The sequence below is a fragment of the Melospiza georgiana genome, chromosome 1 (genome assembly GCF_028018845.1).
Source record: "Melospiza georgiana isolate bMelGeo1 chromosome 1, bMelGeo1.pri, whole genome shotgun sequence".
NCBI lineage: Eukaryota > Metazoa > Chordata > Aves > Passeriformes > Passerellidae > Melospiza > Melospiza georgiana.
Window position 1 is genome coordinate 145,045,150 of NC_080430.1, and position 20,906 is coordinate 145,066,055.

A 20,906-nucleotide genomic window follows, 5' to 3' on the forward strand; every position below is an offset into this window, starting at 1 on the left:
TGAATTTGATTTTGAAGCTGTTTCCTTCCTGTCATGGAACAGTTGGTTTGGAGCAAGAACTTGTGTGCACAAAGCTGCACCATTTTGCAACGTGAAAGAATTTATCTGAAGAGACTCATCCACAGCTACCTTCAACCCAGGGGAATTTAACAATTTGAATTGAAGCAGGAATCTTGCAATGAAGTCAATTACGATAGTTAAGCTGATTACAGCAGCTGGAGAACTATGGTCACAGATTTGAAGGATGTCTGCAGACTGAGCAATGTTGCACAGTTATAACATACCCTCAGTCCTCAAGTCTCTACATTTAATTTTCATGTACAACATAGAGTGGCAATGTTTAACATATGCTAATAACAACTAAGCCATGCCCCTTCTTAATTTTTTTTCTGATACTTCCAATTGCAAATATATTTTTATTGGAAAAGTAATTTGCAACATACAACAATGCACAGCAGATTTTGCTGGTATTATCATGGGACCAAAGCAGTGCCTTAATAATATATACTATTACTAAAGAAACTGTAGTAGAGATGAAGTCATTCCTACTCAGACACATCTTCCTTTGCAGAGGGTTTCAGGAACCTGCTCTTTAGAATTTCATGCACCAGGTAAAGGTAAACCCTGGCCATATTTGAATCAAGAAAGATCCACTGCAAGGGCCCAAAACATTTGCCTCTTTATGACTGGTTTTATCAGTAACAGGATGTGGTATTTTGTCATCACTTTTTTACTGTCAACTCATCAAACTCTCTCTTTTTTGTTTTTATGATTCTTTCCTACTAGGTTGAAGAAGATGGTGCAGGAATCCATCACACAAAACGCCTTCATTGGCCCTGCACAGCTGTCCCTGTCCTAGGGAGCAAATACAGTGATCACACAGCTGTAGGAAATCAGCCTGGAAAATCCCCAAGTTTTACTATTCTTAACATTTAACTAGATTCTTAATAATCATCATCTGGCAATTATGTATTTTGATGGAAGCTGGTTTAATAAAATTATTTTCAGTGGGAAAGTGTGTTCCACAGCAAATGTTCCTCCAGTTGAAAGTTGCACAAGAAAAGGCAGACATAGCAAGGAAGTGGGCAGATGGTTATTTCACAGCAGAAAACTGTTGAACTTTAATGTGAGAATAAATAGTGTTTTATTATTATTATTTCTAAATCAAACTATTCTGCAGCATTGTATTCTGCCAATGATAGTCTTTTTATACTGAGTGAAGACCCAAATGAAATACAGATATTCCACACTTCTGTGTAGACTGTAAATTCTATTTTCTGACTAGGTCTAAATACAACTACTGAAATAAACAAATTCAAATGTGGATTTTTATTTTTTTTTTAATATTGAAAATATATTGGCTTTGCTTAGAGTGTAAATCAATAAATGGTGTAAATAAAGCTTGCAATAATTATTTCAAGGAAAAACAGAGGACCACAAGAATAAATAAAGACAGATTTTTTTATGGCATACTCATTTTCTTTTTTAAAAAATGAGGAAAAATAAATCCTTCATATCTGAAGGCCAGTTTTGCATTTTCCTCACAAATACTTTTTCAGCATTTTTAGAGTTCACAAATCAAGGCAAGGGCATGTTCTCTTGTTACCATACTCTCTGTTGGCAAAGCATATAGTTTTACTGCAAGGGGAAAAGGGCAGCGAAGTTGATCTGCAAATCTCTTACTTGAACCTTAGTAATTTTATACAGGTGCCCTTTGCTTAGCAATACTTTTTTCTTGAAAAACTGTATCTTAGCACAAAGGAGAAAAAAATAATTCTAGACATGTGACCTTTAGAAAGCCAATAGCTTGCAAATTAATTTTACTGGAGGCTGTAGCAATTACAGAACTTGATAGTGCAGTCTGGAAATTCACCTGAACCTACCCACAGTCCACATCTCTGTCCAGGTTTCTGTAGCAATTTGTTGAGGAAATGCTGTAGATCTTAACATGTCCAAAAAATGAAATATTGTGGTGCTCTCACTTTTAAGATAATCAAGGTCTGTGTCTTTGTGTTGCTGTTCAAAGCCTTCCAGAGTCAGGTTCTCCGTACATGGAAATTCACCTTTTGCTCTGCAGCTGCCATTTCTTCCTGTTAGCAGAAGTCTCTGCTGAGGTTAAGGATGCTGCCAGTTCAGAGTGAGCACTTCTGCTCTCCAAGGGGCTTGAAATGTCTTTAATTAAACTTCTTTTTCTTTTTCTTTTTTTTTCAGATTGAGTAGTGCAAGAATGCTGTCCAAATGACAGCACCTGTCTGGGAAATGAAATCTTTTTTACAGAGAGATAAAAATCTCTCAGGGAAAGTTCTATCAGGAAAGATCAGGACAAGGCGTCTAATTCTGACCAAGGAGTGGAAAACTGAAAGTAATAATCAATAACCTGGAAAAAGCCAGTTCAGATTTGTCATCTGCCCAGGAATCACAAGAGCACCAAACTCTTGCATTTTTGGGTGCCTTTATCCCCATGGAACTCAGAAGCTACCTCCCAATTTTTGCACACAGAACACTAAGGGATTAAGGGTCATTTTCCATATTAAATGAGGATTTGTTTTTAAAATCATGAAGCATTTTGTGTGGTAGAAGCATTCCCAGCCCAACTCCAATGCTAGCACAAATTAAAGAAAACAAATGAAATAAGATATAATATAATGAAATAATGAATTTATATGAGACAGAACAAGACAAGACACTTCTTTTCTGGAAAAGAAGAGAAATCCAGTGATCAATACTGCAATCAAAAGCCTGCAGTGTCATTATCACACTTAGTTTCAAACTCATACCAACAATAATTCAGCGTCTCCTAAGTTTAAAGTCCACGTGTTCTGTAGTCCTTTGTTTGGATCCAGGACCCATGGACAGCACTAGACCCCGCACCAAAACCCCTCTCTCTGTATTGAGCAGGGTGTGGCACTGCAGAGCTCACCCAGCCCCTGGCAGAGCAGTCACCAGGCTCCTCACCAGGCTGTGGTACCCTGTGGGGCAGCTGCACGGAGCCCTCTGGGCTGTGGCTCCTCAAACCTGCCCTGGGTGCCACAGGACTCACCTCTGCTGCGGCTTCCTGGGAACCTCGCACATGATTTCCAAAACTGCCTGTATGAAACACGTTAAACCCAAAGTATGTGCTTTAAGAGGTATTAACATGTCATAATTTCCTCTCATTAAAAGTCCTTCACAGTGTTTTTCCCAGTTATATCACTCTTTAACTTTCCATGCTTTTTCGGATTCTTGTAATTTCTGCTCTGCTTTAGCTTCTTAAATTACCTGCTTTTGAAGTGCCTTTTTTTCAGAGTAAATCAACCCAAAATTTAAATAAGGATTAAACAATAATTCACTGAGGAAGATAGTAGTGGCATTTTGACTCAAATGTGAGTTTATTTTCCATAATAAAATATGTCAATATTTATCCTTACTTAAAGCATAACTTTCTTATATAATGGAGCCAATATTAAGGGAACTATCTATCTTAGAAATATATAAGATGCCATTTTTCATTGTCTGGAGACTGCAAAGCTAAGAGATATTGTATCTGCAGCTATATAAGCATAGCTCTTGAGACAGCTTTGATAGGGAGACATGAGGTTTTTCCATTAATCATTCTTTTACTGCTGCTCAGTTTCAGTCATTAACTTGTAGTGCCCAAAAGGCTTAAAGCACAAAGAATTTGACTGCTGCCAGTGTAAAATCACCAATAACAGCTTGGGCTTTTTAAAAGATATGTAGCAGTTTGTAGGTTTTTAAAAGCAGGATGCAGAAGGTAAATAACTTAAAGGTTTTGAAACTTGTGAAACTAGTTATAAATTGTCAGTGTGAATATTGATAAAATTATTACAGTACCCTTTAAAAAGATGCTTACATTCAAAGCCTGGCTGCTTTTCAACAGAAATGAAATCAGCAATGTGGCCTTGAATCAAAACCTTACATCTCTGAGGCTTGAAACAATGAAAGATTAAAAATGCAGCTCTCAGTCTCCATCTTTACCCTGTTCTAAACTTTGAATTAACTTCGCCTGACAAATTGAAGTTTACATTTACAGCTTGCCCATCCAGGGAAGGAAAGGGTCAAAGCCCTGCAAATGTCATTGCTTCATAGTTCTCAGCACATCAGGGCAGACACATAATTTTATACAATTCTCTTTCTGAAAACAGAGTTAACCTTTTTTTCAAAGGAAAAGGAAATCCTTGAATTCAAAAACTGTATTTTTCCTCATATATTTAATCCTATTAAATTGTTTGTGCATGACTATCAATGAGTTGGTACTAATCTAAACACCTAGACAACTATTATCACCTGCATCAGAGAAATTAATCATCTTTTTCATTTGCTGCCTGGCTAACATACAGCTGATAATGGCAGTGCCATTATCTAAGGTGAAATCCAGCTCTAAGGAGTGGTGGGCAATATTTAGGTCATATAAAACAATAATTAAATATGTTGATAGCTTTGAAGACTTTTGCAGGAAAGGGTAATGGTTGAAAATTATTCCCTTGCATGGGACTGGTCGTCATTCTTTGTAAGGACCAAAGCAGCTTACATGGACCACATACATAAACCTGAGTTTCAGTGGCTGTGAACTCTGAAACACAACCTCAATAAAAGCACAAATAGCTCCAGATGTCTTGAAATAAATCTAGATTCTCCTGCTCCTGGCTACCGTTTCAAATGGGCCAGCTTGTTGTCAGGGCCAACAGTGTATGGTGAACTTGATTTTAAGGTGAATGTTCTCCCTTTTTAACCTCAGTATTTTGTCTGATGGCTGTCTGATATTTTCCTGCTGATGGCTGTCTAGGGTAGAGATTACACTTCAATCTGGTTAGAAGTGGAGACCAAGACCTCAAATGGCTGCTTTATAGAATATGGAGCAAGAAACCTTTCACAGGCAGGGAGATGGCAAAACGCAACTTAACTTTTACATCAGACATCTGTCTGTTTTCACAGGATCCATTGTAGCTTTAGGGTGCTTAATGAAGACATTTTTTCCAATTATATATGACCATTTTGTAGCTATAGAATTTTTTCCAGGTAGAACTAGTGTGACTCTGTGGAAATGGGTTACCGGTCCTATAATAAATGGGGATACCATCTTCCACCAGGTTCGAATTTGTCTTTCCTTCAACAGGTACACCACTGTCAACCACAGCATTCTGTAACTCTCAGCTTCATCTTTTCATGGGGACAAACATCCCTATTTACCACCCAGTTTTCCTGAAGATGCAACTATTAAGCCTTATTGCTGATGAGTCTGGAGTCTGGACTTCCTTGGAGTCTGGACTCCATGTTCGGCAAAAATGATACTTCCAAAACTGCACAAGAGTGCAATTTTTGAAGGTGGATGAATTCAGACTAGTCCTATAGGTGCTCCCAGAGATAAAAGCAATGTCTCTGTTACATTGCTGCAAGAGCAGCACGTAGGGTTCACTTTCATTGTGGCAGAAAGCTTCTCAGCCCTCTTCACAGCTACACTGGTGCATTTAAGATTTACACAGGAAGACACAACCAGACACACATTTGTGAGCATCCCATAGGTCAGCCTGGCAGCCAGATGTGGCACATCTGCAGTACCTGGGGATCTCTGACCACAGCACAAGCTTTACATTCTCCCTTGCAGACTCCAGACTGGATGCACACAGCTCCTAAAGAGCAGATTTGCTGAGGCTTTATAAAGAGAAATCTTTCAGCCCCATGTGGCACAGTGTATGCCAGGGGTCACATGCAGGAAGGGAAGCTGTGGTGGCTGTTTGGCATTGCCCTTCAGAGCCACACAAAGGGGGCCCTGAGTGACAGCTCTGCTTCTCCCAGAACCTGATTGCAACAAGGAGAGCAGCACAGCAGAGCAGCACACACCAGCTGATGCCACTCAAATCAGAGTGGCTCTCACATTTTTGTGGTCTTGCTCTAATAATGACAGTGAGAGAATGTGGGGGATCAGGGGAGGTTGCACAGGTTTCTTCCCAAGCCCCAGATGTGGAATGTGGGAGGTTCACACTGTACACACATGCCCACTGTAGATCTGTGGCCATGCAGGTCTCACTGAAAACAGCAACCTGTCCTCTTCCTTGTTCTGTGGTTCCTTCCATGCAAATCTATCAACATTTTCTTTCTTTCTTTCTTAATTCTTCACCAATGTTGCACATGGACTCTCCCTAATTAACTAGTCTTACTTCTGAAGCTCCAAATTTTAACCTTTTTTGCCATCCTGGCAGAAAGCACAGGTAGTGCCATAATAATAATTGATAAATTATTATTATTCACCATACATTATTAGCAGCATATACAGTATATCAGCAGCACAAAATTCTTATTTAAACACATAAAGTTACACCAGACCAAAGAATGGTGGGACCAATCCAGGGTCATGGGAGGAGGAGGGTGACATCCCTGAGAGGAAGGCAGATTTTCACAAGTGGGAAATGAGATCCAGGATAGACATGCAGTTCTTATTTTGGCATCACTGTCTGGACAGCCTGAGAGCAGTCAGGACAGCGCTGCCTCTGTAGACTGTATCATCTTCCCTTCAATATAAAACAAAAAAGCAGTGACTTCAGGTCCACTTAGACTTTACCTTTGGGTGGAAGAAGTGTCATCTTGCCTGGGAATATCAGTCAGAAAATTTCCTGGGCAGTTGTTTCACTTAAAAAGTTTCCTTCGAAGACAAAAACCAAGTGAGATCTGTTTAGAGGACAAAGATTGATATGAGTACAAAGATTAAATGAGGTGAAGAAAGCAAAATTTTAAGAAAGGTGTTAAAACATGAACCCTTCTGACCCGTTTTCTTTCCCCAATGCAGTTGGTGATGTTTCACTTTGGCGGTTCTGCTGTTATAAGCAGGATGGTTCAGCTCAAATGAAGAGTTGTCAGATCTGGCTTGGCAATCAGACATATGGCTAAAAACAGCATTGTCATCATGCTGGAGAACTGTCTCAGGGAGGCATTACCTCAGTGACCAAGCCGTAGAGAGCATTAGACAGGGGAACTGGTCTGCATAAAGGAATATAGACTTTAAAGAAAATGAATCCTCAGCCTTTTCCCTTTTAAAATGACATGTTAATTTAATTCCAGGAGAGATGTGGCATAATGAGCTAGTCAGGGAAACTTCACCTCTGAAAGCAGGTAATTTTGGCATTGGGTAGTGAAGACAGTGTCTCTCTTTTCTCATCTTTTCAGCTAAAAACATTAGAAAGGTAAAAGATCTCAGATCAGGTTAATGCCCTGTGTGGATTCGGCCATTGGAAATGGGCCTAAAACCTTACACTTTTGGGGACAATCTGAGTTCACAATACAGAGGTGTTGTCACTTACCCTTGTATTGGGTAGAGACCTCTGAGACCTCAACTGGTTTCATTGAGCTGAACATTTCTGATATTCATTGTTTCTGTTCCCCTCAACTGCAGATCACCAGACCCTCTGATAAATGAGGCAAACCCTCCCTGGCCATGGGTTAGCACTGGGCACACTTCCTTGGTAAGGAGTGAGGAAGTTTCCACAGTGTGTGGATGGCTCTGTGCAGAGGCTCAGCCCTTTGGTTGGTGGGTGGTGTTGAGGTACCAGGGTGCACAGATCTTCCAGTGGGTACCACGGCTTTGAATGCAGGTGATGTGTGGTGACCTCCGTCATGACTGACTTCTCCTCCCAGCAGTGTTTAAAGAGGTATCCACAATAACACACAGAAACAGTTACAGATAGAACTTGGTAATGCTTGATGAGCTGCAGGATGACTCATATTTGTTAAGCCTGAGAGACCTGCTTGCCTCTGAGGCCAGGGCAGCAGGGGCCAGTGGTATGTCCCAGATTGCTATCCAGCCAGATCATAACTGGGGCAGGAAGGGGAGTCCCCACCTTAAAAAGAGAAAGCCCAGCACTGAGTAGGTGTATCCTGCCCCAAAATGAGGCAAGGGTTTCCTGATCCCACCTCTTGAATAGTCAGGGGAACAGGGGCTGTGTTTGCTCCCAGGAACAATAACACCCACTTGTGTTGGGCTCTGCCATCTGTGAACAAGGCAGAGAGGAGAGGAACTCTGCTCTGAATGCTCCCAGCCACCCACTCAGGAGAGCTCCCTCACAGCCCTGCACAGTGCTGGCCCTCTGGCCTCCCACCATTAATCCAAGTAAAACCTTTGTAAATATTTTTTGGCACACAGCTTTGCAGACAAGCAAATCTGAGCACATTTGTAAAGTAATTAACTTCCTTACAAATTGCTTAGATTTGCTTCTCTAATCATAAAAAGCCACACAATACAAATAGCACTGGCTTTCTCATTACAGAAATGAACCTGTTGCTATCCACAGTTGTCATTCTGCTACGCTAGGATAGAACAATTAGAATTTAGAGTCATAATCATCATTCTTCATCCACCCCTCACAAAAGTAAATTTCTTGGGACAGATCCCAGGGTGCAGGGGGACTGCTGTAAAACTGAAGCAATGTCATTGTGTTCAAAGAGTGAGAGAGAGATCAGAAATCTCTCTGCTGACTTCACAAACAGTTGACATTTCTTTATTAATAGCTCTCACAGACCAATAGTTTGTCATCAGACTTGACTGTCAATTACTGCAGAAATCCAGCAAAGGGAATCTCCAGCGTGAAGGAATCAATAAAAACATACCCAGGCAAAACAATGGCTTACCAAAGGCAAAACAGTGTGTATGGCTTGATGGAACTGAAATGCAAATAATTATCTGGTTAGCATGAAATTAAAAAAACTTGAAACTAGATTTTTAACCTTTCTTCTGATTGCCTCTCATAAGGGTTTTTATTATAACACTTCACTTAAGAGTCTTATCTTTCTAGTAAATGTTTGAAGTAAAGACTCAAAGTTTTGCATTCATGTTCTGGTTGCCTAGTAAAAAGCAGAATTAATAAAATGTGATCTCCATGTGATTGCTGGTGGGTCAATTTTTGCCATGCTTATTTCAGAGGAATACAGCTTATCTGCTTTCACTGAGCCTTGAGTTACATTAAGCTAATAAAACCTTTGGTTCCTCTTCACACAGACTTAAAAGAAAGGATCCTATTTGTGTTGTGCTCCTTGTACCTTTCTTCAGCTTCAAACCCATGCTCTGTCAAAAAAATTATCTTTGGTATAAAAAGACAGTGCAACATGTATGATTTAAATTGCATGACCATGGCAGAATAGTATTCTTAAACTGAATTTTACACTCGGAGCTGTTCTCAGCACAGGGTCATTTCCAGTTTACAACATGTAGAAATACACTGTTGAAACTGAGTTGTGTTACTAACCACACACATCTTTTCAAAACCTTGCTTCTCTTGACTTGGGGAATAATGCCGTGGAGCCCAGGCTTCCTGAATCCTACAGCTGGGGCCAGGCTTCTCTCCTCTCTGCATTTCCATCAAGCTTTATTTAAATTCCACCAAAGACACCAAGATCTGAAAAGCAATGGGCTCTGCAGAATTTCATGGTGACCAGAGGGATAGAGGAGTGTTATTGGACAGATAAATAAAAAACTGAATAGTCAACATATCAATTACTCTATTCTCTGCAGAATAGTGCCATTGGGTCTTGGCCAGTACAGGCAGAGTTCAAGATAATAACATTTCACAGAGTGTGAACCAGTTGTAAAAGTAGAAAGTATACTAAATGTTACTACTGAATATAGGATACCCATAAATTTATAGATTAAATCGATAAAAACCTTTAAAAATCAAGTAGAACATTGTCAACAGATATAGCAGACCAGATGATCAGGCAAACAGACATAAAAACAGCATCACAAAGACTTTCAGAATTATAGCAAGGGTGTATTGTATCAAAGTCAGTATGTGTAAAAATACCTGTACTTACTGAAAACAGTAAGTGAAAGCTGAGACACCAAGTATATACCAAGATTTAAGCAAACACCTCCTGCATTTACTGATACAGTTCCAGAGCAAATGGTTCTGGTGAAGAAGCAGACAATGTTTCAGGTCTATATTCAGCCTTAAGTCTAATCTCTATCCCACCTCAAAGGCAGAGTGAGATAAAAACATTAGGTAGGAAATGGCTTTGGTTTATGTACAGTTCACCCTATTTCATGTGACTTATCTGGTAATGAATGATACCAAAGGATCTGAAGAAAAATTGGTGGCCAAACCTCCTCTCACACCTCTGGAGATATTCAGATTGTAGTGTTAACTGGATTTCATCTGAAATTTGAAAAAAAAGAAATCATAAATAATGAGGAGAATGGAATTGTTATCCCTTACAATCCTTCCTGCCAGATTTACCATTAGTGCACGCACGCACTTAACTATGATAAGAGTCCTTTTGAAATGTACTGATTGTAGCCTCTGAGAGCTAAATCTCAATGCCCAGCACTGTAATTAACTCAAGATTTATTCATTTATCACGACTCCTGAAACAAGCATGTCTAATTGCCTTTCTTTATTAATACATTCAAGAATGTTTAACATTTTACTGCCACTTAAACAAGTGTTCTAATAAGATACTGTATCAATTATTGGTCCTGTTAAAAGTCAACTGGTATTTTTACAATAGCAGCAGAACTCCTTGTTACACATTAAACACCATGAAGCAATCATAAGGTCTGTGGGTTTGTTTGGAAAGGTACATTGCAACGATACACTGCCAAGATTTTAACAAGTGTCTCCCACAAGACATTCCTTCCTTAAGAGGATAGTAAAAGGCTCTTAGTTTTGGACTTGCCCAGAAAAGGAGACTGAAGGAACAGGAATTCCACTAGTGTGTTTGTCCTTTAAAAGCAATATGCTTTTCCAAAGCCCTAAGGATATGAAGCACTACACTGCACTGCCTTTGTTTGGTTCTTGAAATGTGTTGGCCTTACAGACTGCATTTAGTTTTTTGTTTGAGTTTTTTCAGGGTTTTTTTTTTTTTTTTGGAGGAGCCAACCTGAGACTGACTAGTACATGTCCCCACCCCTATGTTCTGTGCTCAGGGAATTCCTCACCTCTGGGAGTGTGATGCAATCCACATCTGGGTGAAGGCTGGTGCTGAAAACTCCTGGCAACCCCTTCCTTGCTGGACAGAGCAGGACTTGAGAGCTCTCCTGCACTAAAGTGGTCCTGTCTGGGAACTACAGCCCAAAGGCACAAACAGAGCCTCCCAGAATGGCTTTTTAGCAAGGCATACAGCGAATTTTTCTAGAGGTGGACTGGTCTTCATCCAGCTTCTATTAGGATGTTTTTTTCAAAGCTTAAGGCCTGGTGATGATATGGGTATAATTAAATAGTTGACTGCAGTGTCAGTTAAAACAATGGCCTGTGATGTCAGCAACACACCACAAATGCTCTGCATTGTTTTACAGTGGCAATTTTCAGGACATCTTCAAAGAAACCAAATTGAATGATGCATGATGATTTAGCAATCAAACTCAGTTACTTCAATATTGGCCAATAAAATCATGCTTTTACTTACTGAAAGAATCACTATAAACTTTATATGTTAGATGCATAAGCCAATTGAAGTATTTTTATTTCCTTTGTGAATCATAGAATCATAAATTTCCAGAAGCCACTGAACAGGGAAGAGCTGAAAACAATTAAGTGGGAAAATACTTACTCAGGCATCATGGGTAGAGTATTCAAACACCACCAGACACCAGGAGCTACCATTTTGGAGACCACAAGTCTCTTTAGATTTATTTACTGGAAAAGAAATCTATAACCTTGGAAGATCCAGACCCTCTCTTTTCCTTTTTCTTTCTGGTTTCCAGGCACCCTCATTTCACAGGGCAATAGCAGAGACAAGATAGCAGAGAGCAAAAGAGGGAAGTCCTGAGAGCTTCTTCATAAATTTTTACTCCTGATATTGTGGAACACAGGGCACACCTCAACCTTCAGACAGAAGGTTCAAATACTGTGCTTCAGCAGGGCCAAGAAGAAGGCAGCATTCACAGTCAAATATCCACCAGGGAAAATGACCCTTGGAAATGTTCAGTAAACAAAGTATGTGAATCCATGCACTTACTTGTCCCTACCTGCAGTACTGAATAAGAAGACCTAGAGTGGCCCCAAGAGCAAAATTTTCTGTGAAGATGACTTGATGAAGCAGCAGTTTGATCCTGTAGAGATGTTTAGGGTTCACAGTTTGATCCTGTAGAGTTCTTTAGGGTTCAGCCACCTACAATGTCATTGTGCTTTGCATCTCTCTTTCATTCCTGTGTCCCTCTAGTGATAATGCCAGCCCAAGAGAAATAGTCTTCTTCTCAGGAGGGTTTGATGTGGCCTGCTTGGGCATCCATCCTTCAGGAATCTGACATGAGGTCCTCAGAGGGCATGTCCATCCTAAAGGAGCAGAGCAGAGGAGGAAGGAGACATTTAAACCAGTGCTGGATCAGAAACAGTGCAGTCACACCCAGGCTTATGTGCCTTCCTTGATAAATTAATCTGCTCCAGTGGATATTATGCTAAACAGATGATTCCACCACATGAACCAGATCATTTACTGAACTGAGCCTTGTAAATATTCAAGAGAAACAGAATACTTTCATTTGTTTTGTGGTCCAAGAATGTAAAACCAAAGAGTTTCAATCTTCATACCAATGATCCTATGGAACCCACAAGTGCTCCTTGCCACAGTGACAGGTTTTGATTTCAAGGAGCCACTTGCAGTGGGATTCTGTTGCCCTTTCAAAACAAAGACTGCATAATTGCTGGAAACAAACTCTTGGCTTGGAGGGAATGACTTGTGATATTTTAAAAGCCATTAAAGAATACTTAGCAACCCCATTATCATCTAATTATGACATGGTAACCAGTGGAAGGAATTGACTGCCTAAAATACTGCCTCCTTCTTCTATCTATCTTAGCTGGTCTTAGAAATTATTTTACCCCTCACTATTAAATGTGCTGCTCACATCTCTCATATCCATCCATAACAGTCAACTCCACAGTGCCATAAATGAGGCAACAGCAGTTCCCTGGGGTATTTTCTGAGGAATGAAACAAAGTGCTCAATGCAATATCATCATGCTTCCCTAATTGGCTCTATCACTGGTTTTGGACACCTGTACAATGTTTTTTTTTTGGCTCTTTGTTTTCAGACTATTAAATCCAAAAAAATAATGTTAGCCGATAGCACTGAACAGGGTTTTAGATTATTTGGGTTTAGTTCCATCAAGGTCACACCTGGGTCTCTGGAACCAAGGTTTAATCCCTCAAATCTCCATTGATAAGTAAGGGATAATCATTTCTCTGTCTGTCTGGTCTGCCTGGATTAACACCCTGCAGGATGTTAATTCTGAATTCTTCCCTGGCAAAGGCAGCTTCTGAATGGGGGCTGAAGGTACAATTAACATACACATAATTATTAACACAAGCAACTTTTTGCCCCCAGAGAAAGCCCTTTAAAATCTGTATTTCAATTTCACCCTTTTCAAATGTCTTTTATTGACAGCTAAAACAATTGAAAAGTAAACCTTACCCTACTAGTTTTGGCAGGAACATTTAGGCGCAACCATCAGTGAACAGGGGAATGAGTGCAAGGGGGATTTTAACATTGAATCTGCTACATTTTTTACTGTCCTTTGGCTTCACTGCCTTTAGAATTGAGGTCATAACATCTCCCTTCCCCATCTGGACCACAGACTTTTCAGAATTCTCTTCTGACATCTCCCTGCCAGCTAATGGAGTTTTCAAGTGAGTGTTGCAGACATCTTTTCATGAAAATCCATTCATTAGGATTTTTTCCTGCTGAGAGGCTGAGAAGCTTCAGGAACAAAATGTAAACAATGGTTATCTGCTCCTGTGGAATGCAACAGGTGCATCTGTGATTGGCCCATCTTGGATGTTTACAATTAATGGCCAATCACAGCCTAGCTGGCTCGGGCTCTCTGTCCGAGACACAAACCTTTATTATTCATTCCTTTCTATTCTTAGCTTAGCTAGCCTTCTGAGAAGAAACTTTTCCTTCTATTCTTTTTAGTATAGTTTTAATGTAATATATATCATAAAATAATAAATCAAGCCTTCTGAACATGGAGTCAACATTCTCATCTCTTCCCTCACCTGAAAACCCCTGTGAACACTGTCACAGGTGAGCACACAGGTTGTCAACACAGTGAAAAGGAAAAGAGTGGTAAGAAACCAGCAGAGTGACAAGCTGCTGAGTCAGCCAGCAGCAGAAGGAAAAGGTTTACATTCTGTCTACATGGCATTATCAACCTACTTCAAAGTTATTACAACTCTAAATCCTATAAAAAATTAAAGGGTAGTTTAAAGGTTTGGGCTTTAGGGTAGGGATTTATCGGCTTTCAGCTCGTTAATACTCAAATTTTCCTTGCAAACTCAGACTGGAATTTTTAATGTAGGTATAAATACAACTTCATTTGTCAAAGAAATTTGAAATTTCTAAAAAGCATTTTAATGTTTTGAGATTATAATATTAAAAAATGCTGAATCAAAAAATGTTTTCCACTCCTCAGGGAACTCCTAAGCATTCTTACTGCCTGTGTGTCAGCTGTAGACTCAAATCCACAACACATTAACAAGCACAGTATTTTAGTTTCAATGAACTGCACCCTTGCCACTTAACAAAATAAGAGAAAGCTTTTTGATGTCTCTCAGGCAGGAGCATTTAGCTTGATCCCAAGGAAGGAAGTAGGTTTTAGTTCTCCTTCCCAGAGTCCCTGTGATATGAAATCACTTCCTCTGGTGATACCACAAACTGAACGTCCCCAGATAGGGGAAAACCTCAGAATTACAGGGAGCATCTCCAACCCTGCTCACTTGTTCTTTACATAGCCATTTCTGAACCAGCAATATTGGAGCAGCTGGTTCAGAATACCCAGATCAGAGCAAATTGTACTCATTTTATGGCTGCCCAGCACAAACACAGAATTTTGTGGTAAGGAGAGCACCTGCTTTTGGTTCACAGAGACCTTAATCCTATGTATGATGATGGCTCCTCCTCTGGGTGTTGGAGGGAAGAAAAGGAAGAGCTGATGCCAATGGCACAATTACTCAAAGGGGTTGGGATGGTCCTGAATCCAAAACAAGTAAAAACATCCTACAGTCTTCCTAATATCAATGTTCTGAGCATCAGCCATTCCATCCATTCCAAGAGTATTCTGGTGACTGGGAAGCAGCTCACAGCAATGCTGAGGCATGGCTCACTAGCTGTATGAATACATCACAATTAAAAGAAATCCATTATGAGCAAACTTTGGGAGTCACTGGAACCCATTGGAAGCATCATAGAGTCAGTAAATACTTTGGAATTAGTTCAATGTCATAAAAAATGGCTAAATGTCACCAAGTTCCTCAAGTTATTGTTTTGTAAGATTTATCTGAGTATCACAGAATAGTTTGGGTTGGAAGGGACCTTAAAGATTATCTGTTTCCAAACTCCCTGTCACAGACAGGGACACCTTGCACACCAGGTTGCTCAGAGCCCCAACCAACCTGTCCTTGAGCACTTCCAAGGATCAAACATCAAACTTCATTCACCAAATTTATGCCTCAGAAGTGTTTAGAAACACAAATAAGTGAACTGATGACTATTAATGGATCCACTACAGCAAACAAGCTGTGAGTTGGGGAATTGTGAGGAGCCCAAAGGCATCCAGGATGTCCAAAGGGGGCTGACAGGTCTGATGCAGGACCTCCAGCAGACCATGGTCTGCAGTGTACCCAGGGATGTGTGAAATGGTGCTAACTCTCCAACTGAGGGACAACTAAGTGTTGACAGACTTTCTTGTGTGATGCATTCTACAGAATGAGAAAGCCTATCTTCCTAGAAAGGCTTATAATCAAAACAGCCACACAAGGGTTAAGGGAAAAGAAATTTTCATTCAGTTTTTATGTAAATAGCAGAAAGAGACAGTGATTTACTTAAAATCACTGAGGAAGTCTATGGTTCATAGGCCAGTCTCATTCTGGTTCATCAATCAAACACCACACTCCCACAGCCCCCATCTGTAGCACAGACACAGCATAGTAGGGTGCACTGTCTGAAAATGGGGTACAGGGTTCCCCAAATATTCCCCAAGTGCTGTATTAGGACTACAGATTTACGAGGGTATGAACAAGACAGAGCCCCGTCTGGGTCATCCAAGTTTTGACAGAGAGAAGCTATGTCGGGAAAGTAACTGAGATGAAGGAAACAAAAATATTGCTTTAAGTACTCCTGGATTCCCTCCAGGACCTGTGTTAAGCACTGCTGGCTAAACACTAGAATTTTATTCTTCTCCTCCCTATTCTTCTCAAAAAGTGATGCTCCTATGCTGATTTTAGGGCAGTGCACATAACAGTGTTGTGCCAGGAGTCAGAACGTTCTGACTCTGCCTGAAACACAGCCTCCCACCGGACAGCATCATTTCTGTGTGGTTAACATGGACACAGAAATGCTCTGCTTCCAGAGCCAAAGAGACACAATCAGATCCAGATCATTAATTATTTCCATACCTTCAAAAGCTTCAGAGACAAGTAAATTGTCATGGAAGTTCATGCCAGGACTTGGACCTCACACAGCAGAAAACTCTTGGTTTCTTGGGAGCCCATCCCCTCAGGTCTCTCAAGCTCCTTTCATGGACATGGCAATTAGTGCCCTGCAGACAGGATGGACATTGATGGATCCTGTGTCCTCAGTGAGTGATTGCAAGATTTTCCTTCCCCTATACTCTTATGATTTAAGATCTTCCCTCTAAATTTTACATTTCCTCTCCTAGATATATTTTTTCAGCTTCAATTACATGGCTAAGGGTTTGTCCCAAAGCAGCTTCTCCTCCCCCAATTTCCTCTTGCCCCTCCTCACTTGCTGTGAATAAGAGCTCTCTGTCTAAAGCAGCAATTGCTGAAGAGCCTCAAGAGTACCCATTCTTGTCCTCTCCCTGTTTTGATGCACTGATTACCCTCTTATTGGATCAATAGCCCATCTGCTTTTAGAAGTTTTCTAGCATTCTGATGCTAAATTAAAACAGAGAGAATCAATCCTCAGTTAATTTACCCAACCAGACAATTTATATCTCTCTTCTGATCTGCCATCATGTGAATTTATACAGTACTGACATACTGTGAGGCCTTCCCAGACAAAGTAAGCACTTTTATAATGCTAAATTATCCTCTTTATTAGTAACTCTCAAATATGACAAACCAGGAGATTTATTGTATAATGTTGCATAGTCCTTGGTTGAACTTGTTAAAACTCACAGCTATTGTAATAGAGCAATTTGCTAATTAACAGTGGATTTTTCTTGGTTTTTAATGGACTTCGGGGATATATTTTAGACTTAGATTATGATTAGTGCAAGAAAAAAATTCTTGTTAATTATTTCAAATTGAGTGTTATGCTAATAGTAAACAATTAGTTCTTTCCTGACTGAAAATTAATGTTCTATAAATAAGTACAAAACCAAGCTGCTGAGTGGGTCCCAAAAGGAGATGCCAGACTAAGAAAAGATTCATGATTCCTTCTTGTAGGTTAACCACCATGGCCTCACACTTTGTGAAAATTAGGCATGAGCCTTGGTGGCTTCCTAGGGTTTTTCTACCCTGGCTGAAAAAAAGATGAGAGAGAGAGAGAGAGGGGGGGGGAGAGGGAGAGAAAGAGGGAGCTAACCTGCAGAGGGAATTTTTGACAGCAAAGGTGTATGGTGTTACAGCTTGCCAATTCTCAGATCACTTCTCAAATCAAAGCTCAATTAAAATATTAGCATCCATCTCACCAGAGGTCTGCCACTGTAAGAACGCAGAAATTACAGATTTCTGTAAGAAATAAATATACTTTATACTTGCTTTTTCATAGGGAAAACTGGAAACAGAAAACTGGGAACAGAGAAAGTTGAATTACAGCCATTGATCCCAGTTTAGTTTAGTTGATAAGGCAGGAGACTGATATGCATCTTCTTACAGACCACCTAAGTCTCTCCTTGAACTCCTAGGAGTTAAGATGCTCCTTCCTATGATTGCAAATGTTTGATTATTCATTTTGATTGATATTAGCTTTTTCTCAGGATTATAAGCTCTTCAGTGTCTTTCCACACCCTTGTAGATGCCCTCTCCAGTCAGTGGAAACAGACAGACACCACTTGTGCCTAAATCAGTGAAAGGTGGGATCTCTAAACTCACAGAGTAAAGCATTTCTCATCATTAAAGTTCATGTTGCCACAGGAAGCAGAAGAACTCCTCTGGGCATCAGCATCACTTAAATAACTCAGGAAGACAAAACTCTTGCAGAATTCTGTCACGGCCCTACATACCCTGTCCCCAGCCCGTTCCTCTGGCAGAGCTGAAGGTGTGCCTGCCATGCCATGGGGTGCAAGAGCAAGGAATGCAGCCAGGAACCAGGGCTCCCAGGCTCTGCCTTCTCAGCAGATGCAACTCTACAACATCCACAGACTTTTGGTCAGCAGTGGAAGAGGAAGAGCTGCCAGGAGGGTGGCAACCCTAGGGGAAAGGTACATCAGGACTTGATGGTACTGCTGGGGATTTCCCTCCATTCTGCTGCACTGAGCTGCACCTGCCTCTCACAGAGACATTAATGCTTCTGCAAGACCAAGGCCATCTCTCCCCAAACTGCAGTTTTGTCACTTCCACCTCTGTACTTTGGATAGCTACCTTGGCCTCCATCTGAAGCCTGCTCAACCATGGGCTGTGTCTTCCATGGCACAGCAGAGCCACAGAAATCAATAAAATTTGCAATGAACTGTTGCCTTACTTTCCTTCTCTTTCCTGAGCATTGGTTTGGAGTCTGTCAAAGCCTGTAATAACCCTGTCCTTCCTCTGGGCTACTACCTTAGTCTAGCATGAGGAAAAAAATCAAAGATTCCTTACTAAAGATGTGACATTTTCTCTTTTTTATATCCTCTCTCTGTGCATCTTCCATGCCTTGCTCACACAGGGTGCTGTTCTCATCTCTTACCTTTGTGTTAGCCAGATAAAAAATCTCCTCCCAACTCCTACATACCAGCACTTTGAAGTGTCCAGAGACCTTTCTAAAGAGGTGATGATTCTTAATGTCCAAGAAGCATCCAAACCATAACTACATTGTGGGAGAGAAAACACAACAGCATCAGCTTAGAGTTTGATGAGTGTTTGTTCTCCTAATGTACCTCCCAGACTGTGTCAGTCCTGAGGTCTTCCTCTAAACCTGAGTCCTCAGGTGAGAGGGAGATGAATTCTGTCTGCTCTGTAAGTGGAAAAAGATTCTAATTTGCTGTCAGAGCTTTAATTAAAGCACTTATAGATCAACTTTACTGTGTCAAATTGTCTATGCCACTATTACTATAGGAAGATGAATGTTAACTGTGAAAACAGGCAAATACACTCTCCTAGACTAATGAGTAATTTCATAGCCATTGATTTTTGACTTTGAAAATTCTCCCACATGCTTCTGGGAATTGGAACTTGTTACAGGTGACCTCAAAGCAGCTTTGCCAATTTTTAAAAACTTTTGTGAATGTAGAAAAATAGTAATTTTGCCCATTCTGTGTTTTTCTGTGGTGAGCATTACATGTAAGCACTTCCATCCCAGGTTCTGAAACCCAGACTATTTGCTGAATTACTGTATTTAACATATAACACATAAGATACAGCTTTAATTCTATGAGGTACTGATAAACAACCACCATCTCCTTCTGTAAGACTAAGGACATAATTCTGCAGTTAGTCTGAGTATCAGCTTTCTTTTCAGTAATTAAGTAATCTGAAAAGTCAGATTGTGTACCAGGATAAATCTAGTCATTGGGATGGATCTGTTTATGCCAATGAGTTACACTGAGAGAGCAGAAAATGGAAGTAACTATTACTGACTTGAAAGCAGGTGTGTGATTTAGTATATAACAGGCTATTTGAAATAGTTGCACAACTAAATGGGCAATTTACTATTACAATTAATCATTTAATCCACATAAACATTGTGAAGCTTTAGGTAAATTCTCAGTGTTTAGAACCAGTCAGTGCAGCACCTGAGCACCTCAGAGTCCCTAAGATATCACCTTCAGATCACTTCCCCAGAGCAGCTGCTTTAATCATGGCTGTCACTTCTCTGCTCTCTGCTCAGCCCAAGTGCAATAGGATCTCAGCTCTCTCAACCCTCCTTGAGTGTGGAGGCACCAGCAGGAGTGAGGAGTAGGCTGTGAACAGGGTATCTGACAGACACCCAGCATATTTGTGATTTATAGGTGTATAAGGGGAATGTCCAAGGCCACAGAAGAAAAGATGGCAGAGCACCAGATTTAACTGAGAGCCTGTACCACTCTCTGCCCAGCTGCTGAGCTCGGGTTTCGGTAAGGACATGTCATACATGTTCCATCCCAGAAGCTACCCCTGGGGTCACTCAGGATGGAAAGTTACAAGGAATGAAGAATCACCAGAGAGACAGAGAAAAAATAACCTTTTCTAACCCAAAGAAAATGCATTTGGGATATCCATTGCTTTAGATTTGCACCATACATGAGCACCATAATGATGAAATCTCTGTCAATCAGGATGCAACTCCTGGCAATCCCTGGGATGGTCCATGGTGACATCTCAAGCAGAACAGAAACAGACTGTTGATAGTGTCAGCCTGTTTACAATGGCAGTGGTGGCAGAGGATGAGACACCGATCAGAGCAGATGACACACAAACGAGGTTCAGGACAATGGTCAGGGTGAGGACCACAGCTTCTAGGGCAGCTGGACCTTGGTAAAAAGCCTGCAAAGGCAGCTGCCCAATGCTCCAGCCACTCACACCACAAGACCTCATGCCAAAACAATTGTGCCCTGACCACATCTATTCAAGGATCTGCCCCAGTAAATCTGGGCCCTATTGTAGCTGCATTAATCTATGATCTGAGTTAAACCCATTAAGACAGAAAGACTATACCAGCATAGCTGTGATCAAGAGTTGTCCCAGCTGGCTACAGGAAGGTGGGAAGGCAGCCTGGTGGTTATGCAGCTGTCAAGCAATAATCCAGCATTATCTAGGTCCCACATTCAATTAAAGAAACCACGCACA